The sequence below is a fragment of the Panthera onca genome, chromosome B3 (genome assembly GCF_046562875.1).
Source record: "Panthera onca isolate mPanOnc1 chromosome B3, mPanOnc1 haplotype 2, whole genome shotgun sequence".
Taxonomy (NCBI): domain Eukaryota; kingdom Metazoa; phylum Chordata; class Mammalia; order Carnivora; family Felidae; genus Panthera; species Panthera onca.
Window position 1 is genome coordinate 70712615 of NC_138344.1, and position 18672 is coordinate 70731286.

The 18672-nt window shown below is 37.9% G+C and overlaps 1 protein-coding gene across 3 annotated transcripts in view; it reads right to left on the reverse strand.

Moving 5' to 3' along the window:
- LOC132669334 (olfactory receptor 4K2-like) overlaps window positions 1-18672 on the reverse strand; it is a 69775-nt gene that overhangs the window by 15223 nt on the left and 35880 nt on the right. For 2 of the 3 annotated variants that reach the window (XM_078448433.2, XM_078448434.2), the window contains one exon: window positions 8146-8310. The exons of the other annotated variant lie outside the window; for it this stretch is intronic. The gene's annotated coding sequence lies outside the window, so the exon portion shown is untranslated. The remainder of the gene's footprint in view (window positions 1-8145; window positions 8311-18672) is intronic. 3 annotated transcript variants of the gene reach the window in all.

The following is an 18672-nucleotide window of genomic DNA, read 5'->3' on the forward strand; positions in this document are numbered from 1 at the left end:
AAGATGCATGACTACAGATTTAATAGTCATTCTTCTAATAAATTCCAAAAGTATGCACAAATAAGAAGGCAATGGGAGTGGGATATTTGAAATATGAAAAGAAGGTGGAGGTAGCAGGACTCTGTCAGCCCAGAATTCTATTCCTATCAAGAAAGTCATACAAAAAAATAAGAGTTTTCAAAAACTGAAATGCTGAAATATAATGCATTATAAGTAGACCTGTACTCAATGAAAGCTAAAGGCAAGTTTTCATGTAGAAGGGAAATGATATCAGATGTGAATCTGAATATACAAAAGGGAATAATAAAATATTAAATATATATATGAGTAAATATGTAAGATTTTTCTCATTTTTAAACTCTTTAAAGCAAAAATAGTAACAATGGGCTGTAGGTTCCATAATACATATAGCAATAAAATGTATGAAAACAGTAACACAAGGGAACAGGAAGGCAGAAGTGGAAATATACTATTCTAAGATTATAATAAAGTTATATTAATTTGTAATATAGAAATTAAGAATGCATATTCTTAATAAGAATGCATACTTAACAATGTAAATCCTAGAACAAACTGGAGAAAAGAAAAAAACAATATAGCTAATTAAAGAGAGAAAAAATAAGAACAAATGATACAAATAGAAAAAAAAATCACAAGATGATAGATTTAAAAACAATACTGATGAGTACATTAAGTATAAATGAAATAAACCATGTATTATGGAGTAACCATATACTGGAAACTACAAGCCCTAAATATTTTTAAAAATTAATATCCACATCTTAAAAAGTAAACTGATGAAATTAGTTTTTTTTTTTTTTTATCTTTTATTTTTTAATATATGAAATTTACTGTCAAATTGGTTTCCATACAACACCCAGTGCTCATCCCAAAAGGTGCCCTCCTCAATACCCATCACCCACCCTGCCCTCCCTCCCACCCTGCCCTCCCTCCCACCCCCCATCAACCCTCAGTTTGTTCTCAGTTTTTAACAGTCTCTTATGCTTTGGCTCTCTCCCACTCTAACCTCTTTTTTTTTTTTTTCCTTCCCCTCCCCCATGGGTTTCTGTTACGTTTCTCAGGATCCACATAAGAGTGAAACCATATGGTATCTGTCTTTCTCTGTATGGCATATTTCACTTAGCATCACACTCTCCAGTTCCATCCATGTTGCTACAAAAGGCCATATTTCATTTTTTCTCATTGCCACGTAGTATTCCATTGTGTATATAAACAACAATTTCTTTATCCATTCATCAGTTGATGGACATTTAGGCTCTTTCCATAATTTGGCTATTGTTGAGAGTGCTGCTATAAACATTGGGGTACAGGTGCCCCTATGCATCAGTACTCCTGTATCCCTTGGATAAATTCCTAGCAGTGCTATTGCTGGGTCATAGGGTAGGTCTATTTTTAATTTTCTGAGGAACCTCCACACTGCTTTCCAGAGCGGCTGCACCAATTTGCATTCCCACCAACAGTGCAAGAGGGTTCCTGTTTCTCCACATCCTCTCCAGCATCTATAGTCTCCTGATTTGTTCATTTTGGCCACTCTGACTGGCGTGAGGTGGTATCTGAGTGTGGTTTTGATTTGTATTTCCCTGATAAGGAGCGACGTTGAACATCTTTTCATGTGCCTGTTGGCCATCCGGATGTCTTCTTTAGAGAAGTGTCTATTCATGTTTTCTGCCCATTTCTTCACTGGGTTATTTGTTTTTCGGGTGTGGAGTTTGATGAGCTCTTTATAGATTTTGGATACTAGCCCTTTGTCCGATGTGTCATTTGCAAATATCTTTTCCCATTCCGTTGGTTGCCTTTTAGTTTTGTTGGTTGTTTCCTTTGCTGTGCAGAAGCTTTTTATCTTCATAAGGTCCCAGTAATTCACTTTTGCTTTTAATTCCCTTGCCTTTGGGGATGTGCCGAGTAAGAGATTGCTACGGCTGAGGTCAGAGAGGTCTTTTCCTGCTTTCTCCTCTAAGGTTTTGATGGTTTCCTGTCTCACATTCAGGTCCTTTATCCATTTTGAGTTTATTTTTGTGAATGGTGTGAGAAAGTGGTCTAGTTTCAACCTTCTGCATGTTGCTGTCCAGTTCTCCCAGCACCATTTGTTAAAGAGACTGTCTTTTTTCCATTGGATGTTCTTTCCTGCTTTGTCAAAGATGAGTTGGCCATACGTTTGTGGGTCTAGTTCTGGGGTTTCTATTCTATTCCATTGGTCTATGTGTCTGTTTTTATGCCAATACCATGCTGTCTTGATGATGACAGCTTTGTAGTAGAGGCTAAAGTCTGGGATTGTGATGCCTCCTGCTTTGGTCTTCTTCTTCAAAATTACTTTGGCTATTCGGGGCCTTTTGTGGTTCCATATGAATTTTAGGATTGCTTGTTCTAGTTTCGAGAAGAATGCTGGTGCAATTTTGATTGGGATTGCATTGAATGTGTAGATAGCTTTGGGTAGTATTGACATTTTGACAATATTTATTCTTCCAATCCATGAGCAGGGAATGTCTTTCCATTTCTTTATATCTTCTTCAATTACCTGCATAAGCTTTCTATAGTTTTCAGCATACAGATCTTTTACATCTTTGGTTAGATTTATTCCTAGGTATTTTATGCTACTTGGTGCAATTGTGAATGGGATCAGTTTCTTCATTTGTCTTTCTGTTGCTTCATTGTTAGTGTATAAGAATGCAACTGATTTCTGCACATTGATTTTGTATCCTGCAACTTTGCTGAATTCATGTATCAGTTCTAGCAGACTTTTGGTGGAGTCTATCGGATTTTCCATGTATAATATCATGTCATCTGCAAAAAGCGAAAGCTTGACTTCATCTTTGCCAATTTTGATGCCTTTGATTTCCTTTTGTTGTCTGATTGCTGAGGCTAGAACTTCCAGCACTATGTTAAACAGCAGCGGTGACAGTGGGCATCCCTGTCGTGTTCCTGATCTCAGGGAAAAAGCTCTCAGTTTTTCCCCGTTGAGGATGATGTTAGCTGTGGGCTTTTCATAAATGGCCTTTATGATCTTTAAGTATGTTCCTTCTATCCCGATTTTCTCAAGGGTTTTTATTAAGAAAGGGTGCTGGATTTTGTCAAAGGCCTTTTCTGCATCGATTGACAGGATCATATGGTTCTTCTCTTTTTTTTTGTTAATGTGATGTATCACGTTGATCGATTTGCGAATGTTGAACCAGCCCTGCATCCCAGGAATGAATCCCACTTGATCATGGTGAATAATTCTTTTTATATGCTGTTGAATTCGATTAGCTAGTATCTTATTAAGAATTTTTGCATCCATATTCATCAGGGATATTGGCCTGTAGTTCTCTTTTTTTACTGGGTCTCTGTCTGGTTTAGGAATCAAAGTAATGCTGGCTTCATAGAATGAGTCTGGAAGTTTTCCTTCCCTTTCTATTTCTTGGAATAGCTTGAGAAGGATAGGTATTATCTCTGCTTTAAACGTCTGGTAGAACTCCCCTGGGAAGCCATCTGGTCCTGGACTCTTCTTTGTTGGGAGATTTTTGATAACCGATTCAATTTCTTCGCTGGTTATGGGTCTGTTCAAGCTTTCTATTTCCTCCTGATTGAGTTTTGGAAGAGTGTGGGTGTTTAGAAATTTGTCCATTTCTTCCAGGTTGTCCAATTTGCTGGCATATAATTTTTCATAGTATTCCCTGATAATTGTTTGTATCTCTGAGGGATTGGTTGTAATCATTCCATTTTCATTCATGATTTTATCTATTTGGGTCATCTCCCTTTTCTTTTTGAGAAGCCTGGCTAGAGGTTTGTCAATTTTGTTTATTTTTTCAAAAAACCAGCTCTTGGTTTCGTTGATCTGCTCTACAGTTTTTTTAGATTCTATATTGTTTATTTCTGCTCTGATCTTTATTATTTCTCTTCTTCTGCTGGGTTTAGGCTGCCTTTGCTGTTCTGCTTCTATTTCCTTTAGGTGTGCTGTTAGATTTTGTATTTGGGATTTTTCTTGTTTCTTGAGATAGGCCTGGATTGCAATGTATTTTCCTCTCAGGACTGCCTTCGCTGCGTCCCAAAGCGTTTGGATTGTTGTATTTTCATTTTCGTTTGTTTCCATATATGTTTTAATTTCTTCTCTAATTGCCTGGTTGACCCACTCATTCATTAGTAGGGTGTTCTTTAACCTCCATGCTTTTGGAGGTTTTCCAGACTTTTTCCTGTGGTTGATTTCAAGCTTCATAGCATTGTGGTCTGAAAGTATGCATGGTATAATTTCAATTCTTGTAAACTTATGAAGGGCTGTTTTGTGACCCAGTATATGAGCTATCTTGGAGAATGTTCCATGTGCACTCGAGAAGAAAGTATATTCTGTTGCTTTGGGATGCAGAGTTCTAAATATATCTGTCAAGTCCATCTGATCCAATGTATCATTCAGGGCCCTTGTTTCTTTATTGACCGTGTGTCTAGATGATCTATCCATTTCTGTAAGTGGGGTGTTAAAGTCCCCTGCAATGACCACATTCTTATCAATAAGGTTGCTTATGTTTATGAGTAATTGTTTTATATATCTGGGGGCTCGGGTATTTGGCGCATAGACATTTATAATAGTTAGCTCTTCCTGGTGGATAGACCCTGTGATTATTATATAATGCCCTTCTTCATCTCTTGTTACAGCCTTTAATTTAAAGTCTAGTTTGTCTGATATAAGTATGGCTACTCCAGCTTTCTTTTGGCTTCCAGGAGCATGATAAATAGTTCTCCATCCCCTCACTCTCAATCTAAAGGTGTCCTCAGATCTGAAATGTGTCTCTTGTAGACAGCAAATAGATGGGTCTTGTTTTTTTATCCATTCTGATACCCTATGTCTTTTAGTTGGCGCATTTAATCCATTTACATTCAGTGTTATTATAGAAAGATACGGGTTTAGAGTCATTGTGATGTCTGTATGTTTTATGCTTGTAGTGATGTCTCTGGTACTTTGTCTCACAGGATCCCCCTTAGGATCTCTTGTAGGGCTGGTTTCGTGGTGACAAATTCCTTCAGTTTTTGTTTGTTTGGGAAGACCTTTATCTCTCCTTCTATTCTAAATGACAGACTTGCTGGATAAAGGATTCTCGGCTGCATATTTTTTCTGTTTAACACACTGTAGATATCGTGCCAAGCCTTTCTGGCCTGCCAAGTTTCAAAGGAGAGATCAGTCACGAGTCTTATAGGTCTCCCTTTATATGTGAGGGCACGTTTATCCCTTGCTGCTTTCAGAATTTTCTCTTTATCCTTGTATTTTGCCAGTTTCACTATGATATGTCGTGCAGAAGATCGATTCAAGTTACGTCTGAAGGGAGTTCTCTGTGCCTCTTGGATTTCAATGCCTTTTTCCTTCCCCAGTTCAGGGAAGTTCTCAGCTATAATTTGTTCAAGTACCCCTTCAGCACCCTTCCCTCTCTCTTCCTCCTCTGGGATACCAATTATGCGTATATTATTTTTTTTTAGTGTATCACTTAGTTCTCTAATTTTCCCCTCATACTCCTGGATTTTTTTATCTCTCTTTCTTTCAGCTTCCTCTTTCTCCATAACTTTATCTTCTAGTTCACCTATTCTCTCCTCTGCCTCTTCAAGCCGAGCCATCGTGGATTCCATTTTGTTTTGCAATTCGTTTAAAGCGTTTTTCAACTCCTCGTGACTGTTCCTTAGTCCCTCGATCTTTGTGGCAAGAGATTCTCTGCTGTCCTGTATACTGTTTTCAAGCCCAGCGATTAATTTTATGACTATTATTCTAAATTCACTTTCTGTTATATTATTTAAATCCTTTTTGATCAGTTCATTAGCTGTTGTTATTTCCTGGAGATTCTTCTGAGGGGAATTCTTCTGTTTGGTCATTTTGGAGAGTCCCTGGCGTGGTGAGGACCTGCAGTGCACTTCCCCTGTGCTGTGGTGTATAACTGGAGTTAGTGGGCGGGGCCGCAGTCCGACCCGATGTCTGCCCCCAGCCCACTGCTGGGGCCACAGTCAGACTGGTGTGTGCCTTCTCTTCCCCTCTCCTAGGGGCGGGATTCACTGTGGGGTGGTGTGTCCCGTCTGGGCTACTTGCACACTGCCAGGCTTGTGTTGCTGGGGATCTGGCGTATTAGCTGGGGTGGGTAGGCAAGGTGCACGGGGGCTGGAGGGGCAGGCTTAGCTCGCTTCTCCTTAGGTGATCCACTTCAGGAGGAGCCCTGTGGCAGCGGGAGGGAGTCAGATCCGCTGCCGGAGGTTTGGCTCCGTAGAAGCACAGAGTTGGGTGTTTGCGCGGAGCGAGCAAGTTCCCTGGCAGGAACTGGTTCCCTTTGGGATTTTGGCTGGGGGATGGGCGGGGGAGATGGCGCTGGCGTGCGCCTTTGTTCCCCGCCAAGCTGAGCTCTGCCGTCCGGGGGCTCAGCAGCTCTCCCTCCCTTTGTCCTCCAGCCTTCCCGCTTTCTGAGCAGAGCTGTTCACTTATGACCTCCCAGACGCTAAGTCGCGCTTGCTGTCGGAACACAGTCTGTCCGGCCCCTCCGCTTTTGCCAGCCAGACTCGGGGGCTCCGCTTGGCGGGCGAGCCGCCCCTCCGCCCCGGCTCCCTCCCGCCAGTCCGTGGAGCGCGCACCGCCTCGCCGCCCTTCCTACCCTCTTCCGTGGGCCTCTCGTCTGCGCTTGACTCCGGAGACTCCCTTCTGCTAATCCTCTGGCGGTTTTCTGGGTTCTTTAGGCAGGTGTAGGTGGAATCTAAGTGATCGGCAGGACGCGCTGTGAGCCCCGCGTCCTCCTACGCCGCCATCTTCCCTAATAACCACTGAAATTAGTTTAAAAATATTTTATTCAACCAAATATATCTAAATATTACTTCAATATGTAGTAGATGCAATCTTTTTTATATACTTTTTCATACTAAGTCTTTGAAATCTGATATGTATATATAGCACACCTCAAGTCAGACTAGCCAGAATTTCAGTGCTAAATAGTTTCATGGGGCTAGTAGTTACCTTATTAGACAGAGCAGGCCTAAATACTCCAATTAGACTTTTCAGAATTGATAAAAAAGATGGTGTTACAAGAAACCCATTTCAAATATTAAAGATGAGTTAAACATCTAATAAAAAAATCATACAAATATGAATTAAAAGTCTGAAATGACTACATTAAAATCAACAAAGTAGACTTCAGTACAAGTAATATTATGAAAGAAGGGAATAAATGACAAAGAGGTCAATAACTGAAGAGAAAATAACAATCCTGAATATGTATGCATCTAGTAATAGATATTTGAAATACACAAAGCAAAAGTGGTAGAATTAAAAGGAGAACTAGAGAAACTACTTACATATTTTAGATTTCAATGCCCCTACCTCAGTAAATGATTGAGTAAACAGAAAATTAGTATATAAAAGACTTGAACAACATTATCAACCAGCTTGTTTTAATTGAGACATCTAGCAACTGCACCAAACAGCTTCTTTTAAAGTGTTAGGAAATATTAAGGCCTTAATAAATCCAAAAGATTTGAAATGCAAAATATGTGTTTTAATTACAATGCAATTAATTGATTTGGAAATCAGTAAGAGAAAGCAGTCTGAAATATCCCAAACATTTAGAAATGTATTTCAAAATACATTTTGTGTATTTTGAATACAGTGTATTTCAAAATAAGTTGAAGAAGAAATCACAATAGAAATGAGGAAATATTTTTAAATGAATGAAAATGAAAACATGACTGATAAAAATTTATAGGATGCATCTAAATCAGTGCTTAGAGAAAAATGTATGCCATTAAATGCTCATATTAGAAAAGAACGTCGGGGCGCCTGGGTGGCTCAGCTGGGTTAAGCATCCGACTTTGGCCTAGGTCATAATCTCACAGTTCTCTGGGGTTGGAGCCCTGCATAGGGCTCTGTGCTGACAGCTCAGAGCCTGGAGCCTGCTTCAGATTCTGTGTCTCCCTCTCTCTCAAAAATAAGGAAACTTTAAAAAAATTAAAAAAGAAAGAACAGAACAGAAGAGTCCTCTCTGGCATTTTGTCCTGCAAATTGTACATGTTGAGTTCTCCCCCTAGAAACTCAAGTCCCTCTTAACACAGAGTCTGCAGACTTCTCCAAGTTTCCTGTCCTTCATTGTTCCCCAGAAATTCTGTCAGGAAAATAAGTTAGGAAACCACAGAACTTACCTTTTGGTTTTTGGTTTTACCATTTGTTGCCTGATGTTCAGTGTCTTGAAATCTGTTTTGTAGATTTTTTTTTTTTCTGTTGCTCTAAGCAGGAGGGTAAATTCAATTCCTGCCTCTCCATCTCAATCAGAACCAGAAATCCTGGTTTTGAGAACTGGTTAAAAGCTTTAAATATAAATGACAGCGTTTATTCACTTCATATGGCAATAGTGTTACAAATTGTATGGATAAAATGAGCACAACTATTTTTATTTTTTTTTCTTTTGTACAATTTTATTCTATTATTATTTTTTAAATAAATGTATTTAAAACCATTTTTTTTTATTTTTATTTTTATTTTTTTTTATTTTTTATTTTTTTTTATTTTTTAATATATGAAATTTACTGTCAAATTGGTTTCCATACAACACCCAGTGCTCATCCCAAAAGGTGCCCTCCTCAATACCCATCACCCACCCTGCCCTCCCTCCCACCCCCCATCAACCCTCAGTTTGTTCTCAGTTTTTAGCAGTCTGTTATGCTTTGGCTCTCTCCCACTCTAACCTCTTTTTTTTTCCTTCCCCTCCCCCATGGGTTTCTGTTAAGTTCTCAGGATCCACATAAGAGTGAAAACATATGGTATCTGTCTTTCTCTGTATGGCTTATTTCACTTAGCATCACACTCTCCAGTTCCATCCACGTTGCTACAAAAGGCCATATTTCATTCTTTCTCATTGCCACGTAGTATTCCATTGTGTATATAAACCACAATTTCTTTATCCATTCATCAGTTGATGGACATTTAGGCTCTTTCCATAATTTGGCTATTGTTGAGAGTGATGCTATAAACATTGGGGTACAAGTGCCCCTATGCATCAGTACTCCTGTATCCCTTGGGTAAATTCCTAGCAGTGCTATTGCTAGGTCATAGGGTAGGTCTATTTTTAATTTTCTGAGGAACCTCCACACTGCTTTCCAGAGCGGCTGCACCAATTTGCATTCCCACCAACAGTGCAAGAGGGTTCCTGTTTCTCCACATCCTCGCCAGCATCTATAGTCTCCTGATTTGTTCATTTTGGCCACTCTGATGGGCGTGAGGTGATATCTGAGTGTGGTTTTGATTTGTATTTCCCTGATAAGGAGCGACGTTGAGCATCTTTTCATGTGCCTGTTGGCCATCCGGATGTCTTCTTTAGAGAAGTGTCTATTCATGTTTTCTGCCCATTTCTTCACTGGATTATTTGTTTTTCGGGTGTGGAGTTTGGTGAGCTCCTTACAGACTTTGGATACTAGCCCTTTGTCCGATATGTCACTTGCAAATATCTTTTCCCATTCCGTTGGTTGCCTTTTAGTTTTGTTGGTTGTTTCCTTTGCTGTGCAGAAGCTTTTTATCTTCATGAGGTCCCAGTAATTCATTTTTGCTTTTAATTCCCTTGCCTTTGGGGATGTGTTGAGTAAGAGATTGCTACGGCTGAGGTCAGAGAGGTCTTTTCCTGTTTCTCCTCTAGGGTTTTGATGGTTTCCAGTCTCCCATTCAGGTCCTTTATCCATTTTGAGTTTATTTTTGTGAATGGTGTGAGAAAGTGGTCTAGTTTCAACCTTCTGCATGTTGCTGTCCAGTTCTCCCAGCACCATTTGTTAAAGAGACTGTCTTGTTTCCATTGGATATTGTTTCTGGCTTTGTCAAAGATGAGTTGGCCATACGTTTGTGGGTCTAGTTCTGGGGTTTCTATTCTCTTCCATTGCTCTATGTGTCTGTTTTTGTGCCAATACCATGCTGTCTTGATGATGACAGCTTTGTAGTAGAGGCTAAAGTCTGGGATTGTGATGCCTCCTGCTTTGGTCTTCTTCTTCAAAATTACTTTGGCTATTCGGGGCCTTTTGTGGTTCCATATGAATTTTAGGATTGCTTGTTCTAGTTTCGAGAAGAATGCTGGTGCAATTTTGATTGGGATTGCACTGAATGTGTAGATAGCTTTGGGTAGTATTGACATTTTGACAATATTTATTCTTCCAATCCATGAGCAGGGAATGTCTTTCCATTTCGTTATATCTTCTTCAATTACCTGCATAAGCTGTCTATAGTTTTCAGCATACAGATCTTGTACATCTTTGGTTAGATTTATTCCTAGGTATTTTATGCTTCTTGGTGCAATTGTGAATGGGATCAGTTTCTTTATTTGTCTTTCTGTTGCTTCATTGTTAGTGTATAAGAATGCAACTGATTTCTGTACATTGATTTTGTATCCTGCAACTTTGCTGAATTCATGTATCAGTTCTAGCAGACTTTTGGTGGAGTCTATCGGACTTTCCATGTATAATATCATGTCATCTGCAAAAAGCGAAAGCTTGACTTCATCTTTGCCAATTTTGATGCCTTTGATTTCCTTTTGTTGTCTGATTGCTGATGCTAGAACTTCCAAGACTGTATTAAACAACAGCGGTGAGAGTGGGCATCCCTGTCGTGTTCCTGATCTCAGGGAAAAAGCTCTCAGTTTTTCCCCATTGAGGATGATGTTAGCTGTGGGCTTTTCATAAATGGCTTTTATGATCTTTAAGTATGTTCCTTCTATCCCGATTTTCTCAAGGGTTTTTATTAAGAAAGGGTGCTGGATTTTGTCAAAGGCCTTTTCTGCATCGATTGACAGGATCATATGGTTCTTCTCTTTTTTTTTGTTAATGTGATGTATCACGTTGATTGATTTGCGAATGTTGAACCAGCCCTGCATCCCAGGAATGAATCCCACTTGATCATGGTGAATAATTCTTTTTATATGCTGTTGAATTCGATTTGCTAGTATCTTATTGAGAATTTTTGCATCCATATTCATCAGGGATATTGGCCTGTAGTTCTCTTTTTTTACTGGGTCTCTGTCCGGTTTAGGAACCAAAGTAACACTGGCTTCATAGAATGAGTCTGGAAGTTTTCCTTCCCTTTCTATTTCTTGGAATAGCTTGAGAAGGATAGGTATTATCTCTGCTTTAAACGTCTGGTAGAACTCCCCTGGGAAGCCATCTGGTCCTGGACTCTTCTTTGTTGGGAGATTTTTGATAACTGATTCGATTTCTTCGCTGGTTATGGGTCTGTTCAAGCTTTCTATTTCCTCCTGATTGAGTTTTGGAAGAGTGTGGGTGTTTAGGAATTTATCCATTTCTTCCAGGTTGTCCAATTTGTTGGCATATAATTTTTCATAGTATTCCCTGATAATTGTTTGTATCTCTGAGGGATTGGTTGTAAGAATTCCATTTTCATTCATGATTTTATCTATTTGGGTCATCTCCCTTTTCTTTTTGAGAAGCCTGGCTAGAAGTTTGTCAATTTTGTTTATTTTTTCAAAAAACCAACTCTTGGTTTCGTTGATCTGCTCTACAGTTTTTTTTAGATTCTATATTGTTTATTTCTGCTCTGATCTTTATTATTTCTCTTCTTCTGCTGGGTTTAGGCTGCCTTTGCTGTTCTGCTTCTATTTCCTTTAGGTGTGCTGTTAGATTTTGTATTTGGGATTTTTCTTGTTTCTTGAGATAGGCCTGGATTGCAATGTATTTTCCTCTCAGGACTGCCTTCGCTGCGTCCCAAAGCGTTTGGATTGTTGTATTTTCATTTTCGTTTGTTTCCATATATGTTTTAATTTCTTCTCTAATTGCCTGGTTGACCCACTCATTCGTTAGTAGGGTGTTCTTTAACCTCCATGCTTTTGGAGGTTTTCCAGACTTTTTCCTGTGGTTGATTTCAAGCTTCATAGCATTGTGGTCTGAAAGTATGCATGGTATAATTTCAATTCTTGTAAACTTATGAAGGGCTGTTTTGTGACCCAGTATATGATCTATCTTGGAGAATGTTCCATGTGCACTCGAGAAGAAAGTATATTCTGTTGCTTTGGGATGCAGAGTTCTAAATATATCTGTCAAGTCCATCTGATCCAATGTATCATTCAGGGCCCTTGTTTCTTTATTGACCATGTGTCTAGATGATCTATCCATTTCTGTAAGTGGAGTGTTAAAGTCCCCTGCAATGACCACATTCTTATCAATAAGGTTGCTTATGTTTATGAGTAATTGTTTTATATATTTGGGGGCTCTGGTATTCAGCGCATAGACATTTATAATTGTTAGCTCTTCCTGATGGATAGACCCTGTAATTATTATATAATGCCCTTCTTCATCTCTTGTTACAGCCTTTAATTTAAAGTCTAGTTTGTCTGATATAAGTATGACTACTCCAGCTTTCTTTTGGCTTCCAGTAGCATGATAAATAGTTCTCCATCCCCTTACTCTCAATCTGAAGGTGTCCTCAGGTCTAAAATGAGTCTCTTGTAGACAGCAAATAGATGGGTCTTGTTTTTTTATGCATTCTGATACCCTATGTCTTTTGGTTGGTGCATTTAATCCATTTACATTCAGTGTTATTATAGAAAGATACGGGTTTAGAGTCATTGTGATGTATGTTTTATGCTTGTAGTGATGTCTCTGGTACTTTGTCTCACAGGATCGCCCTTAGGATCTCTTGTAGGGCTGGTTTCATGGTGACAAATTCCTTCAGTTTTTGTTTGTTTGGGAAGACCTTTATCTCTCCTTCTATTCTAAATGACAGACTTGCTGGATAAAGGATTCTCGGCTGCATATTTTTTCTGTTTAGCACACTGAAGATATTGTGCCAGGCCTTTCTGGCCTGCCAAGTTTCAAAAGAGAGATCAGTCACGAGTCTTATAGGTCTCCCTTTATATGTGAGGGCACGTTTACCCCTTGCTGCTTTCAGAATTTTCTCTTTATCCTTGTATTTTGCCAGTTTCACTATGATATGTCGTGCAGAAGATCGATTCAAGTTACGTCTGAAGAGAGTTCTCTGTGCCTCTTGGATTTCAATGCCTTTTTCTTTCCCCAGTTCGGGGAAGTTCTCCGCTATAATTTGTTCAAGTACCCCTTCAGCACCTTTCCCTCTCTCTTCCTCCTCTGGGATACCAATTATGCGTATATTATTTCTTTTTAGTGTATCACTTAGTTCTCTAATTTTCCCCTCATACTCCTGGATTTTTTTATCTCTCTTTCTCTCAGCTTCCTCTTTTTCCATAACTTTATCTTCTAGTTCACCTATTCTCTCCTCTGCCTCTTCAAGCCGAGCTGTCGTCGTTTCCATTTTGTTTTGCATTTCGTTTAAAGTGTTTTTCAGCTCCTCGTGACTGTTCCTTAGTCCCTTGATCTCTGTAGCAAGAGATTCTCTGCTGTCCTCTATACTGTTTTCAAGCCCAGCGATTAATTTTATGACTATTATTCTAAATTCACTTTCTGTTATATTATTTAAATCCTTTTTGATCAGTTCATTAGCTGTTGTTATTTCCTGGAGATTCTCCTGAGGGGAATTCTTCCGTTTGGTCATTCTGGATAGTCCCTGGAGTGGTGAGGACCTGCAGGGCACTTCCCCTGTGCTGTGGTGTATAACTGGAGTTGGTGGGCGGGGCCGCAGTCAGTCCTGATGTCTGCCCCCAGCCCACCGCTGGGGCCACAGTCAGACTGATGTGTGCCTTCTCTTCCGCTCTCCTAGGGGCGGGATTCACTGTGGGGTGGCATGGTCCCTCTGGGCTACTTGCACACTGCCAGGCTTGTGGTGCTGGGGATCTGGCATATTAGCTGGGGTGGGTAGGCAAGGTGCACCGGGAGAAGGAGGGGCAGGCTTAGCTAGCTTCTCCTTAGGTGATCCACTTCAGGAGGGGCCCTGTGGCAGCAGGAGGGAGTCAGATCCGCTGCCGGAGTTTTGGCTCCGCAGAAGCACAGAGTTGGGTGTTTGCGGGGAGTGAGCAAGTTCCCTGGCAGGAACTGGTTCCCTTTGGGATTTTGGCTGGGGGATGGGTGGGGGAGATGGCACTGGTGAGCGCCTTTGTTCCCTGCCAAGCTGAGCTCTGTCCTCTGGGGGCTCAGCAGCTCTCCCTCCCTTTGTCCTCCAGCCTTCCCGCTTTCTGAGCGGAGCTGTTAACTTATGACCTCCCAGACTCTAAGTCGCGCTTAGACTTAGAGTGATGGGTACTGAGGAGGGCACCTTTTGGGATGAGCACTGGGTGTTGTATGGAAACCAATTTGACAATAAACTTCATATATTGAAAAAAATAATAATAATAATTAAAATGTCAAAGGCTAAAGAGAAAAATTTTAAAGCAACAAGAGAGAAAAAAGGCACAAAAGAAACCCCATAAAGCTCTCAGCTTATTTTTCAGTAGAAACTGTACAGGCAAGAAGAGTGGCATGGTACATTCCTAGTGCTTCAAGGAAAAAACCTACAACCTATAATACTCTAACCAGCAAGATTATTCAGAATTGAAAGAGAAAGAGTTTCTCAAACAAAAGTTAAAGGAGTTCATCACCACTAAACTGACCTGATAAGAAGCGTTAAAAGGAATTTTTTTAATGGAAAAGACCATAATTAACCATAAGAAAATTATGAATGAAAAGATGTAAAATATGGCAGTCTACACATAAAACATGGAGGAGAGAGTAAAAATAAGAGATATTTCTAGAATGTGTTTGAACTTAAATAACCATCAGCTTTAGTGACTACTGTATATTTAGGATATTATATATGAACCTAATGGAAACTACAAACCCAAAAACTATAATAGATACAAAACAAAGAGAAAGCAAAACACAATACTACAGAAACTCATCAATCACAAAGAAAAAGAAAGAAACAGAAAGAACTACAAAAACAAGTGGAAAACAACAAAATGTCAATAACTACATACATATCAATAATTTAACGTTAATGATCTAAATGCTCTAATCAAAAAACATAGGGTGGTGGAATGAATAAAAAAGACATTGATATTCTTCGTACAAGAGGCTTGCCTCAGACCTAAAGACACATACAGACTGAAAGTGAAGGGATAGAAAAACATTTGCCATACAAATGGAAGCAAGAAAAAAAAAAAAAAAAAGCCAAGGTAGCAATACTTATATCTAACAAAATATATTTTAAAATAAAGACTAGAACAAGAGGCAAATAAGGGCATTACGTGATGATAAAAGGGATCAATCCAACAAGAGGATATAACAATTGCAAATATCTACATAGTCAACATTGGAGCACTTAAATACATAAATCAAATGTAAATGGGCATAATGAGAGAAATTGATGGTACTACAATAACAGTAGGAAACGTTAACATTCCTCACCCCCTTACATCAATGGATAAATAATCCAGGCAAAAAATCAGCACAGAAATGGTGCCTTTGAATGACACATTAAACCAGATGGACATAACAGATATATACAGAACATCCCAAAACAAGAGTATACATTCTTTCAAGTGCACATGAAACATTCTCCAGAATAGATCACATGTTAGGCTGCAAAACAAGTCTCAACAAATTCAACAAGATGGAAATCATACCATGCATCCTTTCTGACCACAATGGTATGAAAGTAGAAATCATAACAAGAAAAAAAACTGGAAAAAACACAAATGCATAGAAACTAAACCACATGCTACTAAATGACCAATGGGTCAACAAAAAAATTTAAAAAGAAATTTAAAAAATACACGAGACAAGTGAAAATGATAACACAACGGTACAAAATCTTTGGGACACAGCAAAAGATGTTCTAAGAGGGAAATATATAGCAGTACAGGCCTACCTCAAGGAAAAAAAAGTCAATCTAACACCTAAAGGAACCAGAAAAAAGCCCAAAGTCACTAGAAGAAAGAAAATAATACAGATCAGAGCAGAAGTAAATGACATAAGACTAAAAAACAATTGTAAAGATGAACCCAAGAGCCGGTTCTTTGAAAAGATAAACAAATTGATAAACTTTTGGCTAGACTCATTAAGAAAAAAAGAGGACACAAGTCATAAATGTAAAAGAACTGACACTACAGATAACAAAGGATTTTAAGAGAATACTATGAAAATATATGCCAACAAATTGAACAACCTAGAAGAAATGGATAAATTTCTATATACATATAAATTTCCAAAACTGATTCAGGAAGAAATAGAAAACCTGAACTAGCCAGGTATGGTAACAAAATTCAATCAGTAATCAAAAAACTATCAATATATATATATGTATGTGTACATGTATATATATACATACACACACATATATACGTATATATACATATACATAGATACACAGGTGAATTCTACCAAATATTTAAAGAATTAGTACCCATTCTCCTCAAACTGTTCCAAAAATAGGAAGGAAAGCTTTTAAATACATTCTGCAAGGCCAGCATTACCCTGATACCAAAACTATACAGAGACACCAAAAGAAGAAAACTACAAGCTGATATCTCTGTTGAACATAGTTGCAAAAACCCTCAACAGAATATTAGCAAACTACATTCAACAATACATTAAAAGTATCATTCAACACAGTCAAGTGGGATTTATTTCAGGAATGAAATGATGGTTCAATATTCACAAATGACTCAACATGATAACATCAATAAAAGGAAGGATTAAAATCATATGATCATCTCAATAGATACAAAAAATATTTAACAAAATTCAACATCCATTCACAATAAAAACTCTCAGCATCATGAGTTTAGAGGGAAGATACCTCAACATAATAAAGGCCATATATGAAAAACCCACAGCTAATATCCTACTCAATGGTGAAAAACAGCTTTTCCTCTAAAATCGGGGACAAGAGAAGGATATACATTATCACCACTTTTATTTAATGTAGTACTGGAAGTCCTAGCCACAGTAATCAGAGAAAAAAAAAGCATCTATAAGGAAGAAGTTAAACTTTCACTATTGGCAGATGACATGATACCATATACTATACATACTATATACACTATGGAAAGCCCTCAAGACTCCACCAAAAAAAGTACTAGAATAAATGAATTCAGTAAAACTGCAATATAAAAAATTAATACACAGAAATTCATTGTGCTTCTATACACTAATAACAAAGTAACAGAAAGAGAAATTAAGAAAATAATTCTATTTACATTTTCACCAAAAGGAATAAAATGCCTAGGAATAAACTTAAGGAGGGGAAAGAACTATACTCTGAAAACTATAAAATATCGATGAAAGAGTTTGAAGATGACACAAACAAATGGAAAGATATACTATACTTATGGATTGGAAGAATTAATGTTGTTAACATGCCCATACTATCCAATAAAATCTACAAATGCCATGCAATCCCTATCAAAATACCAACATGATTTTTCATTGAGAACAAATAATACTAAAATTTATATGAAACTACCTAAGAATCCAAATAGCCAAAGCAATCTTGAAAAAGAGGAACAAAGCTGGAGGGATCACAATCCCAGATTTCAAAACAATATACTACAAAGTGGTTATCAAAACAGTATGGTTGTGCCACAAAAGAGACAAATAGATTAATAGAACAGAATACAGAGCTCATAAATAAAACTGGACTTACATGATCAATTAATCTATGACAACAAGGGGCCAAGAGTATACAGTGGAGAAAAGATAAGTCTCTTCAATATTTGCATTTTGCATTTGCTACTTGCAAAAAAAAAAAAACAAACCAGACCACTTTTTTTACACCATAAACAAAAATAAAATCAAGTGGATTAAAGATCTACATATGAGACTTGAAACCATAAAACTACTAGGAGAGAACATAGGCAGTAATCTATTCCACATTGTCTGTAGCAATGTTTTTCCAGCTATGTCTCCATAAGCCAGGGAAACAAATATAAACTATTTAAACTATTATAAACAAATAAGTTTTAGCACAGTGAAGGAAACCATCAGCAAAACAAAAAAGCAACTTACTGAATGGAAGAAAGTATTTGCAAATGACATATCTGATAAGAATTAGTATCCAAAATATATAAAGAACTTATTCAACTCAACACCAAAAACACCCCAAATAATCAAATTTAAAAAATGGGAGAGGACTTAAATAGACATTTTTCTAAAGAAGACAGATGGATGACAGACACATGAAGAGATGCTTAATATCACACCAATCACCAAGGAAATCCAAGTAAGAACCCTCATGCACTGTTGGTAGGAATGCAAATTGATATAGCTACTATGGAAAACACTACAGAGGTCCTTCAAAAATTAAAAATAGAATTACCATATGACCCAGTAATTTGACTACTAGGTATTTAACCAAAGAAAGTGAAAACTCTAATTTGAAAAGATACGTGAACCCCTATGTTTATTGCAGCATTATGTACAATAGCCAAGATATGGAAGCAATCGAAGTGCCCTTCGATAGATGAATGTATAAAGAAGATGTGGTACACACACACACACATTTTATATATATATATATATATATATATATATATATATATATATATATATATAACATGTATATGCATATATATGTGCATATATAATATGCACATATATATTGCATAATGTATGTATGTATAACATATACTATGTATATAATATATAGTGTGTGTGTATATAATATAGCCATAAAGAAGGATAAGATCTTGCCATTTGTGACAACATAAATGGACCTAGAGTGTATTTTAAGTGAAACAGACTTATTTCACTTAGCATAATACACTCTAGGTCCATCCAGGTCATTGTAAATTG